This window comes from Canis lupus, chromosome X (genome assembly GCF_011100685.1).
Source record: "Canis lupus familiaris isolate Mischka breed German Shepherd chromosome X, alternate assembly UU_Cfam_GSD_1.0, whole genome shotgun sequence".
In the NCBI taxonomy this organism is placed as follows: Eukaryota; Metazoa; Chordata; class Mammalia; order Carnivora; family Canidae; genus Canis; species Canis lupus.
Genome location: NC_049260.1, coordinates 120489071 through 120501869, shown reverse-complemented (window position 1 = coordinate 120501869; position 12799 = coordinate 120489071). Strand labels below are relative to the sequence as shown.

Here is a 12799-nt window from a genome sequence, read left to right as displayed (position 1 = left end):
CCAGTTTAACCCCTGGATTTCTCAGTCTAGTGACTCAATAAATGTCCCAGGCTAGTTTGAGTTAGATTTCCATCATCTGCGACCTAAATTGTACTGACTCCAGCAACGCACATACATGGGAATCCAGAAGTCTGAGGATCTTCACTTGAGACACCAATGTGGCACAGCTGTCCCACATTGGTTGCCTATAGGTACTGTCACGAACTGACTTTTTCACCCTCTACTGTCCATTTCTCTATTCATGGCTTCTACGCTCCTGTGGTACATTCTTTCTGATAACCAGTCTCCACGTCTGATTCCATGGCTCCTCTGATCTCTCTTGACCTAATAACCTTTCAACTTCTGTTCCCACTGCTCATGACCTCATCCTTCAGAAGTTTCCAGCTACAAGTTCCTTAGAGGGCTTGATAGGCCAAGCTAATTTTGTGTGTGTGCTGGGCCACAGCATAGGACACCACAGGGCTACACTGAAAGCTCCTTGAAGGCACCTAAGTACTCCATATTTTGTGAGATTTTTTAATAGTAGTATAATTTTTATTTTCAGTTTCCACATGTTCATTGCTAGTATATAGAAATACAATTGATATGTGTCTGTTGATCTTGTATCCTGCAACATTACTGAACTCACTTATTAGCTCTAAGAGTTTTTAAAGATATATTCCCTGAGGTTTTCTACATAGAAAATCATGCCATCTTCAAATAAGGACAGTTCTATTTCATAAGGCCAAAATTAGTAGAACTGAAAAAATAAATACATAAATCCATAATTATAGTTAGAGACATCACCCCCTCTCTGTTGGTAATTGATAGGTCATGCAGGCAGAAAATCAGTAGGGATATAGCTGACCTGAACAGCACTATCAATCAATTTGATCTAATTGACACGTATAAAATACTCCATGCAGTACGTAGTGCTTGCTTGGGCTTATGACTCCAAGAAGCATCCAAAGTGTGTAGCTGCTCCAAAGCATTGGATACTGGATAAACTAGACAAAATTTTTGCTCCTGGTCCATACACCAATATTTACAAGCTGAGAGAATGTCTCTTTCTCATCCTTTTCCTGAGGAACAGACTTAAATATGCCCTAAGAGGAGATGAAGTAAAGGCATTCTGCATGCAGTGGTCCTTTGAGATTAATAGCAAGGTCTGGACTGATATAACCTAGTCTGCTGTTCTTATGGATGTCATCAGCATTGACAAGACCAGAGAGAATTCTCTGTGATCTATGACATCAACGGTTGCTTTGCCATCCATCGTATTATACCTGAGGAGGCCACAATCAAGTTGCGTAAATTGAGAAAGATCTTTGTCGGCACAAAAGGAATCCCTCATCTGCTGACTCATGATGCTCACACCATCCACTACTCTGATTCCTTCATCAAGGTGAGTGACATTTCCGATTGATTTGGAGACTGTTTATGGTGGTGACCAGAGGTGCTAACTTAGGAAAAATAGGCATGATCACCAACAGAGTGAGATATCCTGGCTCTTTTGATGTGGTTCAAGTGAAAGATGCCAAAGGCAACAGCTTTGCCATCCAGTTCTCCAACATTTTTGTTATTGGCAAAGGCAAATAAACAAAGATTTCCATTCCCTGAGGAAAAGATATCTGTCTCACTATTGCTGAAGAGAGACAAGAGAGTGGCCGCCAAACAGAGCAGTAGGTAAAATAATCTGCAGGTAAAGTGATTGGATGTTTTTTTACTTAATTCAAGATAACATGGCATGAAAATAAAATACTCCATCCAACAACCACAAAATACACAAACTTCTCAAGCTCATGTAGAACATTCAACAACATAGGCCACATTGTGGACCATAAAATATACCTTATAATTTTAAAACAGGAGAAATCATACAAAGTGTGTTTGCATACCACAATGGAATTAAATTAGAAATCAGAAACAGAAAGGTAGTGAGAGGGCTCCTGGGTGACTTAGTTGGTAAGCATCTGCCTTTGGCTCAGGTCATGATCCGGGAGTTCCAGGATGGAGCCCCACATCAGGCTCCCTGCTCAGCAGGAGTCTGCTTCTCCCTCTGCCCCTCACCTCACTTGTGTTCTCTCTCTCTCACTCTCTCTTTGTCCCCCAAAAAAATAAATAAATAAATAAAATAAGAAAAGGTAGCTAGAAAGTTGCCAAATATCTGGAGATCAAACAGCATACTTATAAATGACACATGGGTCAAAGAAGGAGGCTAAAAGAAATCTAAAAACATTTTTTAACTCAATGAAAATGAAAATACATTTATCAAAATCTGTAGGATGCAGCAAAAGCAATGCTTAGAGGGAAATTTATAGCATTAAATGGGTATATAAGAAAAGAAGAAAGACACAGAATCAATCATGTAAGCTTCTATGTTAGGAAACTAGAAAAAGAAGAGAAATTTAGGCCTAAAGGAATCAGAAGAAAAGAAATAACAAAAAAATGAAGCAGAAATTGATGAAATTGAAAACAGGAAAACAAGTGAGAAAAATCAATGAAACCAACAGCTGACTCTTAGAAAAGATTAACAAAACTGATAAAACTGTAGCCAAAATAACTAAGAAAAAAAGAGAGAAGATACAAATTACTAAGATCAGAAATGAAAGAATAGCCATCATTATTAATCCCATGGAATCTAGGCTAATAAAGGAACACTATGAACAACCTTATGCCCACAAATTTGATAACTTAGATGAAATGGATCAATTCCTTGAAATATACAGGCTACCTCCAGGCTCCCTGATCATTGGGGAGCCTGCTTCTCCCCCTCCCTCTGCCACTCCCCTTGCTTGTGCTCTCTTGCTCTCTCTCCGAAATAAATAAATAAAACCTTTAAAAAAGAAAAAAGAAAGATACCAGCTACCAAGCTTACAAAAGAAGAAACAAAAGAAATTCAATCAATAATTATAAATATTCCAAAACAGAAAGCTTGAGGCCAGATGCTTTAACTGGTGAACTGTACCAAACATGTAAGGAAGAAATTCCAGTAGTCCACAGTCTCTTCCAGCAACTAGAAGCAGAAGGAATACTTCCTAATACATTCTATGAACCCACATTTACACTAATACCAAAGCCAGACAAAGACATTACAAGAAAGGAAAACTACAGACCGATATCTCTCATGAACATAGATGCCAAAATCTGCAAAAGAACTAGAAAATCAAGTCAATGTGTAAAAATAACAATTTGATGCGGAAAAAGCATTTAGCAAAATCCAGTATCAATTCATGATTTTTTAAAAAAGATTTTATTTATTCATGAGAGAGAGAGAGAGAGAGGCAGAGACACAGGCAGAGGGAGAAGCAGGCTCCATGCAGGGATCCCGACGTGGGACTCCATCCCCGGACTCCAGGATCACACCCTGGGCTGAAGGTGGTGCTAAACCGCTGGGCCACCGGAGCTGCCCCCTCCATTCATGATTAAAACAAAACAAAACAAAATAAAACCTCTAAGAAAACTAGAAATAAAGGATTGGTTTCGATTGTCCATTTTTTCCTTTAGGTTTTGGGTCAAATCTTATCTTCTTGTATCACTAATTATTCTTTCACTAAGTGCCAAATTTTGTTTAGAAAAAATATAAAAGATACCATGATATGGTGAAGCTGCGGTTAATGATATATTCCACTGTAGTTTTGTTCCTGGCAGACAACTAGGCTAGGAGCAAATTAGATTAATCCAATTAGGGATTGAGATGACTTTAAACTGATGTTCAGTCCTTTTTAGGGCTAATCTAGTTCTGGCTAATACTTACTCCTAAAATGCAAGATTCCTTCAGGATCCCAGCTCAAAACCTGGGGGATGGGAATGATTTACCGAAATTCTCCTCTAGTGGGTCTTGGACTCTAATTTTGTCTCCCCAGCACCTTGAATCTGCACAACTTCCCATCCTGTTAGCTGTGGCTTTTAGAATTGACATTTTCCCCCTTGAAAGCAAAAAAAAAAAAAAAAAAAAAAAAAAGCCAAATGTCAAGATCCACTCTCAGGCCTTCCTTTCTCTTCCAGATCTTGACCTGTAAATTCTTTCTGCCATGGTAGCTTCCTGATGCTCTCAGGCGGGATACCTTAATACTTTTCTAGCTTTTCTAATTGTTCTCAGCTGGAGAAGTGAGCTGAAACAACCTAAGTCTGCTGTTGCTGAAAACAACATTCTAATTCTACATTTTAGAATGTATGGATGTTTTCTTTATGGCCCAATATATGTTCGACTCCTGTGTATCTATGTAGGGGTACCTACAACTGAATTTTATGATTATACAATATAGAATATGATATAATAAGATATTGTGATAGATTGTAACATTGTTTCCAGCTATTTGCTGCTGCCCATGTAAAAAGGCCATATAATCCCTGCCCATTACCATGTGACTTGTGGTGCCATCCTGTGGTTGGGAATATACTTCTCCACCCCAGTGACATTAGGCTCGGCCATATGGCTTACTTTGGTCAGGGGACTATGGATGGAAGTGATCTGGGGTCACAAGGAGCAGAAGCTTTGAGAGCCATCACTGGCTGTGTCATCACTCTTTTCCCTCTGCCGCCACGCTGACACATTCTAGAGAGGGGCTCCTCCTTCAGTTTGGATTTCAGAATAAAGAAAACAGGTGGAGTGCAGAACCAAAGCCTGCCTACCCCAACCAACACGTAATGTGATGAAGAAATTAACATTTGCTGTCCCAAACCACTGGACCTTGGAGGTTGTTTCCTACCACAGCATAACCTAGCAAAAGATGATGAATACGGATGGATTTTATCATATTGTTTATATCTTCTGTATATTTATCTTTTGTCCATTTGTTCTGCTACATGCTGAGAGAGATAAATTTCTTAACTACAAATGTTCTGCTTGCATTTTCTGTACTTTTTTCTGCATGGATTTTGACAGTCTATTATGTGGTTCAAAGCAAAGTGTCAACCAAAAAAAGTATATATCTGCTACAGTTAGTAATATTGTGTTATTGCTAATTCAGCTGTAGCTATGAGGAAGAGACCCTGGGTTCTGACTCCTACCAGGGTAAATTCTCAGAGTTCTATTATGCAACTAGGAGAATTTATCAAAATTTGCCCCCAGCCAGAAGCAAAGTATCTTTCAAGATTAGCCAACCCAACTGGTTTTTGAGACACCTGGACTGACTAACTGGATTTTCCAAGTGCTTTGAGAATGAGATGGGAATACCCTGACCAGAAAGCTTCCATCACTGAACAGATAACTCCCACAGACGGGTGAATCTGCTGGCTTCCAGTCTAACCACCAGTCAGTTGAGGGTTTAGGTACAGTGAGTTACTGCCCCACCTTACTCCCACTCTGAACCTCAAACTTCAGGATGAACTGAGAATACAAATATTTGGGCTCTGCAAATCTAAGGTAAAAAATGGATTTGGTGATGTAGTACCTTCCCTGTAATAACTAATAATGTTATTATTACTATCATATTTATTATATGACATCCCTGCCCATTCCATGTGGCTCAGAGAGGTTAATAATCCCCACTGCTCTTGAGCCCCAGGGAGTGATACTACATGGCTATGCCCCTTAACTCCAGAGCCGCAGAGGCACAGACAGCTTGCTCACACTTCCTTCTCCTTCTCTCCTCTTTCTTTTCATCTCCCTCTCTTCACTCTCCGTCCTCCTCTTCCTTCTTCCCCTTCCCTACCTCTCACCACCCTCTTTCTCTTCTTCCTTCTCCTCCTCCTCCTTCTTCTCCTTTTGTTTCTTCTTCTTCTTCTTCTTCTTCTTCTTCTTCTTCTTCTTCTTCTTCTTCTTCTTCTTCTTCTTCTTCTTCTTCTTCTTCTTCTTCCTCTTCTTCTTCTTCTCCTTCTCCTCCTCCTCCTTCTTCTTGTTTCTCTCTCTTTTTCTCCTTCTTCTCATTGTTGAGGGTGAAGGTGCACCAATCTCATGAAGGCAGCTGGGAAATGAGTCAGGCTATTCCAAACACCACTGCCTATCACAAGGCCCATTTACCCTCAGACTCAAGTGTGCCAATCTGGCATGGTTGCCCCTGGCAACTGCAGAGTGTGGCCAGTTGCCCAGGGCAGTATTCCAGGCCTCTGATGTGCCATTCATGTGTGCTTTTCTCTTTTTTTCTGGAACTGGATCAGGCATGTGGTACCACACATTACAGGCCAGGTTCCCTTTGTGTAACAAGATGCTCTGATTAAGTGCTTGGGATTATGGTGACAAAAACCTGTCTTTCCTTGGATCCTCCAACATTCCCACCAGGCACTTGAAAGTGTCAACACAGTGTCTGGACACTGATGGGGCCCTTAGCAAAGAAGTGCTCCTTCATTTCTAACAATTTCTAGATGGGGACATAGAAGCTCAGTGAGGTTTAGTGGCTAGTTCAAGGTTACTTCACTGGACAGAAGAGGAGAAAGGCCTAAGATTTTCTGACTCCAAAGCTAGCGCTCTTGGCCTTACACCAAGCTCAATTTGAATGAGTGATGCCAAACCATAACGATTAGTGCTGAGGGAAGAGCATGGGTCTGCAAGTTGGGAGGCCTGGGATATGAGTTTTCTCAGGCTGCCGTAACAAAATTCCACAGACTAGATGGCTTAAACAACAAACATCTATTTTCTCATATTCTGGAGGCCAGAAGTCTGATCTTAAGGCTACATAATCTTCTCTCTGTACATGTTTGTGTCCTAATCTCCTTGTGTTACAAAAACACCAGTCATATTGGATTAGGTCCCATCCTAACGGCCTCATTTTATCTTAATTACCTCTTTAAAGACCTTATCTCCAAATACAGTCACATTCTGAGGTACTAGGGGTCAGAACTTCAACATATGATTTGGGGAAGATGCAATTCAGTCTGATTGCCACCCTGTCACTCCTGGCTGTCAACACTGGGCAGGTCCCAGACCTCGAATCTGCCCTATGAAAACAGAGTTGGGTCAGATTTCTGAGGTTCTATTCACTCCTGATATCTTCAATGTTATGAACTCTCTTATCAGAGGCTGGGCAACTTTCCAAGGCACCCAAGCAGACTGAAGAGGGGCTGATTCTGAGGAGAAGAGCTGGGTAGGGGAGACTAGGGACCCTACATCAGCTCCAGAAATTCATCAGCACTAGGGCAGAACAAAGAGATGGACCAGCAAGGCAGAGGGATTAGTCAACGACTTGATATAAGTTAGTGCAGTGAAGTAGTCACTCTGCCCCTTGGGTTGTATCAACAAAGTGTGGAGTCCAGAACAAGGGAGGTAAATCCAGTGGTTAAGAGCTCTTGCTTTAGGGTCAGATACATCTGCATTGTAACCTCCACCTTGATACATCATAGCTTGGACCTTGAGCAAGCTACTTAATCTCTCTGTTTCTCTTCTATAAAGTGAAGCTAATAATTAATACATAACTCACAGGTTTTGTGTGAGGACTACTTGAGATAATTCTTATAAAGTTATTAGCAGAGTATCTGGCTTATGATAAATCCTCACCAATAGCTAAGGTGATGGATGCTGTGGTACACCACTCAAATCCCTCTTCATGAGTAAAGCACTTATTTTCTAGCTGCTGAGAGTGCTACTTCTCACTTGTCAGCTTCCTTGAGTGTCAACTTCCTCAAGTGTCCACCTTTGCAGCAATTGCCCACAGGCAAAGAGAGCAGCCTAGCCCCAGGTCACATCCCTTCTGAGGGGCAGCCTCATCTAGTGGCTGATAGATGTTAAGGAGGGAAAAAATGACTCAGATCCCTCTCTGCCACTCAAGAGTCATCACAAGACTCTCAAGAGTCATCACAACTCCTTGTTGTGACTTCACCATAGCTCAACTTCTCCCTCTGCTCACTGCTGCTTCCTGCCCTTCTATCGCCGAAGTATTGATCCAGAGAGCACACTGAACTCCACCTCAGAGTCTGTTTCCCAGGGAACCCAACTAATAACAGCAAGGATAATGACAAGGTATGAGAGCCCTGCAATAAAAACATTTCCATGGTACAATGGAGGAAATAACTCTGTGATCTCATTCTTTCCAGCTCTACCTTCACTCACCTTGTCCTAGGCCCATGGGCCTCCTGCCATTCGTCATACACACCAAACGTCCTTCTTCTCACAGTCTTTGCACATGCTGTCCTCCCTCCCTGGAACACACTTCCTTCAGCCAAATGGTACACATCCTTAGTCCAAAATTACAGCACCATCTCCACTATCTGGCACCTGCTGGCCTTGTTTATGTTTTTTTTAAAAGATTTATTTACTTATTTGAGAGCGAGAGAGAAGCAGGCAGCAGAGGGAGAAGGAGAATCCCAAGCAAACTCCCTGCTGACCGGGGAGCCCAACTCAGGGCTTGATCCCAGGGCCCAGAGATCATAATCTGAGCCAAAATAAGAGTTGGCCACCCAACCAACTGAGCCACCCAGGCACCCCATGCTTTATTTTTATCCATAGCACCTACTGATATACTATGGCAAACAATTCTGTATCCTGTGTATTGTCATTATCCCCCAGCTAGAATGCCAGCTTCCCGAGGGCAGAGAATTTTGTCTGTTTTTTGTCTGTCTTGTCTGTTTATTCAGCACTTTGATCACTGCCTAGCATATAGCAGATTCTCAACAAATATTGAATGAATGAATGAATGAATGAATGACCTATAGGGGAATGGGAACCAAACAGGGGTGGGAGTGCCCAGAGACTTCCTGAGAAAGTGCCACCAAAACTGAATGTGAAAGTGAATCATGACCATGGGGGTTATTATTCTGAAGAACCTCCAGGAAGCAATGCACAGGAGTTTGACTTGTGAATTTTCCATCTTGGACTTCTGAGTAGTTAAAGGTTCTACCTTTTTCCATTTAATTTATTTTATAGTCCCTCAAAAATGAAGGAGAAATAAAGCTTTTTTCTTTTACAAGTGTGATCATTTGGGGAATGTGGTGCAGGCAGAGGGCCCTGGAGCCTGGTTCCTTGGCTCACACACATATGTAAAAGCCATTCACTAAAGAAGTTTTACAGTAAACAGAAGCCTTTGCTTTTAACTCTTTTTGAGATACCCTTTTTCAAAGCAGGCAAGCCGTTTGTGTGATGGGTAGATTTCAAGCATAAAGTCCTATCTGAGTGGCCCACATGTGAAAAAGATTTGACAAAGAGAGTGAATGTATTTTCAATAAAATCTCTGCAGCAGTCTGGGAGATAAGGTGGTATGTTCTGGTTAGTACACATGTCTGCCAAACAGAATTTACGTGAATCCCCAGACCTCAATGATCTTGTTCCAGAAGACTGGAGTAATCCAAGTATGCAGAACACCAACATTCCACCAGAGAGACCTTCCTTTTCCTTTTATAATGAACTCATTAAATAAAAATCAGTTTCTTAATACTTGTTTCCCATGTACCTTCTAATGCAGCTGTTCTCAGTGGGGAAGGGGGTTGGGGAAGACCTCTTCAAAGGAGGAAAGTTTCCAAATTATCTAGGGGCCTTTTTCTTTTTTCTTTTTTTTTAATTTATTTTTTATTGGTGTTCAATTTACTAACATACAGAATAACCCCCAGTGCCCGTCACCCATTCACTCCCACCCCCCGCCCTCCTCCCCTTCTACTACCCCTAGTTCGTTTCCCAGAGTTAGCAGTCTTTACGTTCTGTCTCCTAGGGGCCTTTTTCAATGTAAATACTCTCACTCACCATTCACCACAGAGATTTGGACCCTCCCATGGTTGATCACAAAACAGATGCACTTATATCTGCATCACCAATGATGGTGCTGCTCAAGGACAAACTCTGGGCTCCAATCCCCGTCCTCCACCTAGTGAGAGTCCAACACTGGGTAAGTGGGTGGGTGAGATCAGCCTGCCTGCCTGCTCTCTACATGCTTGCAGTATAACTTTAGACAATGAACTTAACATCTTTGAGCCTGTTTTCTTCTTTGAAAAATGGGGCTAATAATCCCTGCACTGAGTGCCTCTGAATATTTTCTACATGCAGGAAGGATGTCTGTTTGCCACAAAGCCACCTGAAAACAGTCTCATCTCTGTTGTGATTGTGTGAGTATGCACATGCACACACCAAATGGAGTCATACATACTGTCCTTCTGTCTGACCAAGAGATTTTTCAGCACTTTGTATCTCTCCAATGAACTATAACATTCCCGTGGATAGATACACTTCCTTCTATATACTGCCATCTCTGGTTGTATTCACACATGTCATCCCCGTGTTGGCACCATCTTCATGGCCACAGAACTTGCCACCTATGAGAAATGGGTATTACCGAAAAGATCAATAAATACTCCAAAGGGCCTGATGCCCTTCTCAGATAAAGACTGCCCTTTGATATATTCCAATGATGTTTCTGTATATTTATTGAGTTCTATTCTGACCTCCAGATCATTTTCAGTTTTGTGTATCTGACCTGTTAGGAATGGCCAGCTTGAACTACAATTTCGATTTTTCAGGGTGCTTCTCAGCTTCTTACACTGTCATTCAATGCTAGAACGTGCAAATCCTTAGAAATTGAGTTCAAATGCATACAGGCACTCATGTAATCATTTGTTCACTTAGCAGGTATATCCTGAGGGCCCACTATGTGCCAAGCACTGTGTCAGTCTGTGGGATACAAGCATAGTTTCTATCTTTATGGAACTTTATAGTCTAAGGGGAAAACAAAAATTGAACAAAGAAATAGTTATTCGTATACTGTGACAAGTGTCATGAATGGGGTGCCATGACAGGTGATGGAAGGAAAGGGTAATCTACTAAGAGAGGATAATAACAGTCAATATCTCTAAAGAGGGAACATTTTAGCCAAGTCCAAAAGGATAAGAAGCCAGACATGATGAAAGTAGGGGAAGGACATTTCAGGAAGAAGAAAGAGTAAATACAAAGCCCTAAGGCAGAAAGATGCAGGACAACCCCCTTGTGACCAGGAAATTGTGCTGGCACTCTTGTCTTTCCACAGGGAGCAGAGCTCTCCATTCTCTTCCCCTGGCACAAGATGGTGAGTGGCTCCTTGCTAGCCCTTGCCTCTCTGTACTGAGATGCCAGCTCTGGGATGGAAGAGGTTTCCTCACTAGGCTGGAAAAAGCAAATGGGGGAAGAATGTGTTACCAATGGAGGTATTTTTGAGAAAGTGCCATCTCAGAAACCCCAGAACCTCCATGCTCATCACTAGAATACTCCTGGGGACAGGAGAAGGCAACATAGGCCCCTGACACTCACCCTGATGATTTGCCTACCTTGGAGGCTCCTTGCTTGTCACCATTGCCACCACTATGCTGGCTTCTGAAGGACACTGTTTGTCTTCAGTTCTCTGAACACACACCCTTTTCCTCACCCTAGGACACAAATGAGACCATGTTAGGTATCTAAAGAAGACCTGACTGATGGCTTAAGGATAACAAAATGTGAAGAAACACAGAAAGTCATATGTAACCCGAAGTGGCATCATCACTTTAGCATATGGTCCACCAGTGTCTCCTTTTCTAATAGCATCTACATCCCTGCAAAGAGACTATCTTTATCTCTTGCCACCAAAGAGGAGAGGAATCATAGAATCTGTGTCCAAACAGGGACTCTTTTAAGACTGAAAGAGCACTATTAATATTTAGGGTGGAGCAGGGTGTATAAACTGCCTAGGCTAACCAGGACATATGGTTAGCCTCACGAAGAGAGATGTGGGGGATAGAGAGGCAGAAGGCTTCCAAAGCCCTGCTATTCTCCAAATATTTCCCATTCTTTTTCTAGGCACATGATAGAATTGAATTTCCCTGATCCCTTGAGATTAGGTGCATCCAAGTGATCTGCTCTGGCTGATAGTGTGTGAACACAAGTGTGGTATTTCACTTCTGAGCAGAAACATGAAAAGCCAGTATACAACAGGCATGTTTCCTTTTTTCTGCTTTGGGGATAGTGAATCATAAGGATAGACCCTTCCTGAGACTGGGCTCTAAGTAAGAATGATATGGAGCTGAATGCCACCTGATTGGAAATCAGCACATTGACTAAGTGAGAAATAAATCTTTTTTGAATTAAACATTGAGATTTTGGGGTCATTTGTTAGTGTAGCATCATGTAACCCAACCTAACTGATTATATTCCCAAGTTTCAGTTCTAGGTCTCCATGGTTGAGCACCTCTGTGCAGATATCCACCCTTTTCCTGGCCCCTGGTCCCACTGGCATGTCTTCTGAGTTGCCCTGGAGTCACATTCCCCAAATAATGGCAGTGGCCTTCTCAACTAGCTGTCTCAGGCCCAAATGAGAGCCAGAGTATAGCCAGACTGAAGGATGGAGCCAGGAGCTTATAAAGGTGTGGACTCAGCAGTGAAATGAAGGAAAAATATTATTGCTATGTGTTGAATTGTGTCCCCCCAAAATTCATATGAATTCCCAACCACCAGACTCCAGAACGTGATGTTATTTGGAAATAGGGTCAATGCAGATGTCATTAGTTAAGATGAGGTCATTAGGGTGGGCCTTAATTTAATGTGATTGGTGTCCTTATAAAGAGAGGAAATTTGGACACAGTGGCACCCACAAAGGGACAACACCACGTGACGATGAAGGCAGACATCAGAGTGATGATTCTACAAGCAAAGGAATGCCAAAGATTTCCAGCAAACCACCAGAAGCTACGGGAGAGGCATGGAGGAGATTCTCCAACACAGCTCTCACAAGGAATCATCCCTGCCAAAACACTGACCTCAGATTTAACCATAAGAACATCAAGACAATAAATTTCACTTGTTTAAGCCACCCAGTTTGTGGTAATGTCTTACAGCAGTCTCAGGAAACTAATATAGTATAAAACAATGGTGGATCTAGCAGCAGAGCTAACAGGCAGATTTTATGACCTTCTTGCAAGTCTGAGAGCATTTCTGATGTCCCTTGACACAGAT

General features: G+C 41.9%; 1 pseudogene; it reads left to right on the top strand.

Moving 5' to 3' along the window:
* Window positions 1–899: 899 nt before the first annotated feature.
* On the top strand, window positions 900–1669 carry LOC106558411 (annotated as a pseudogene).
* The last annotated feature ends 11130 nt before the right edge of the window (window positions 1670–12799 follow it).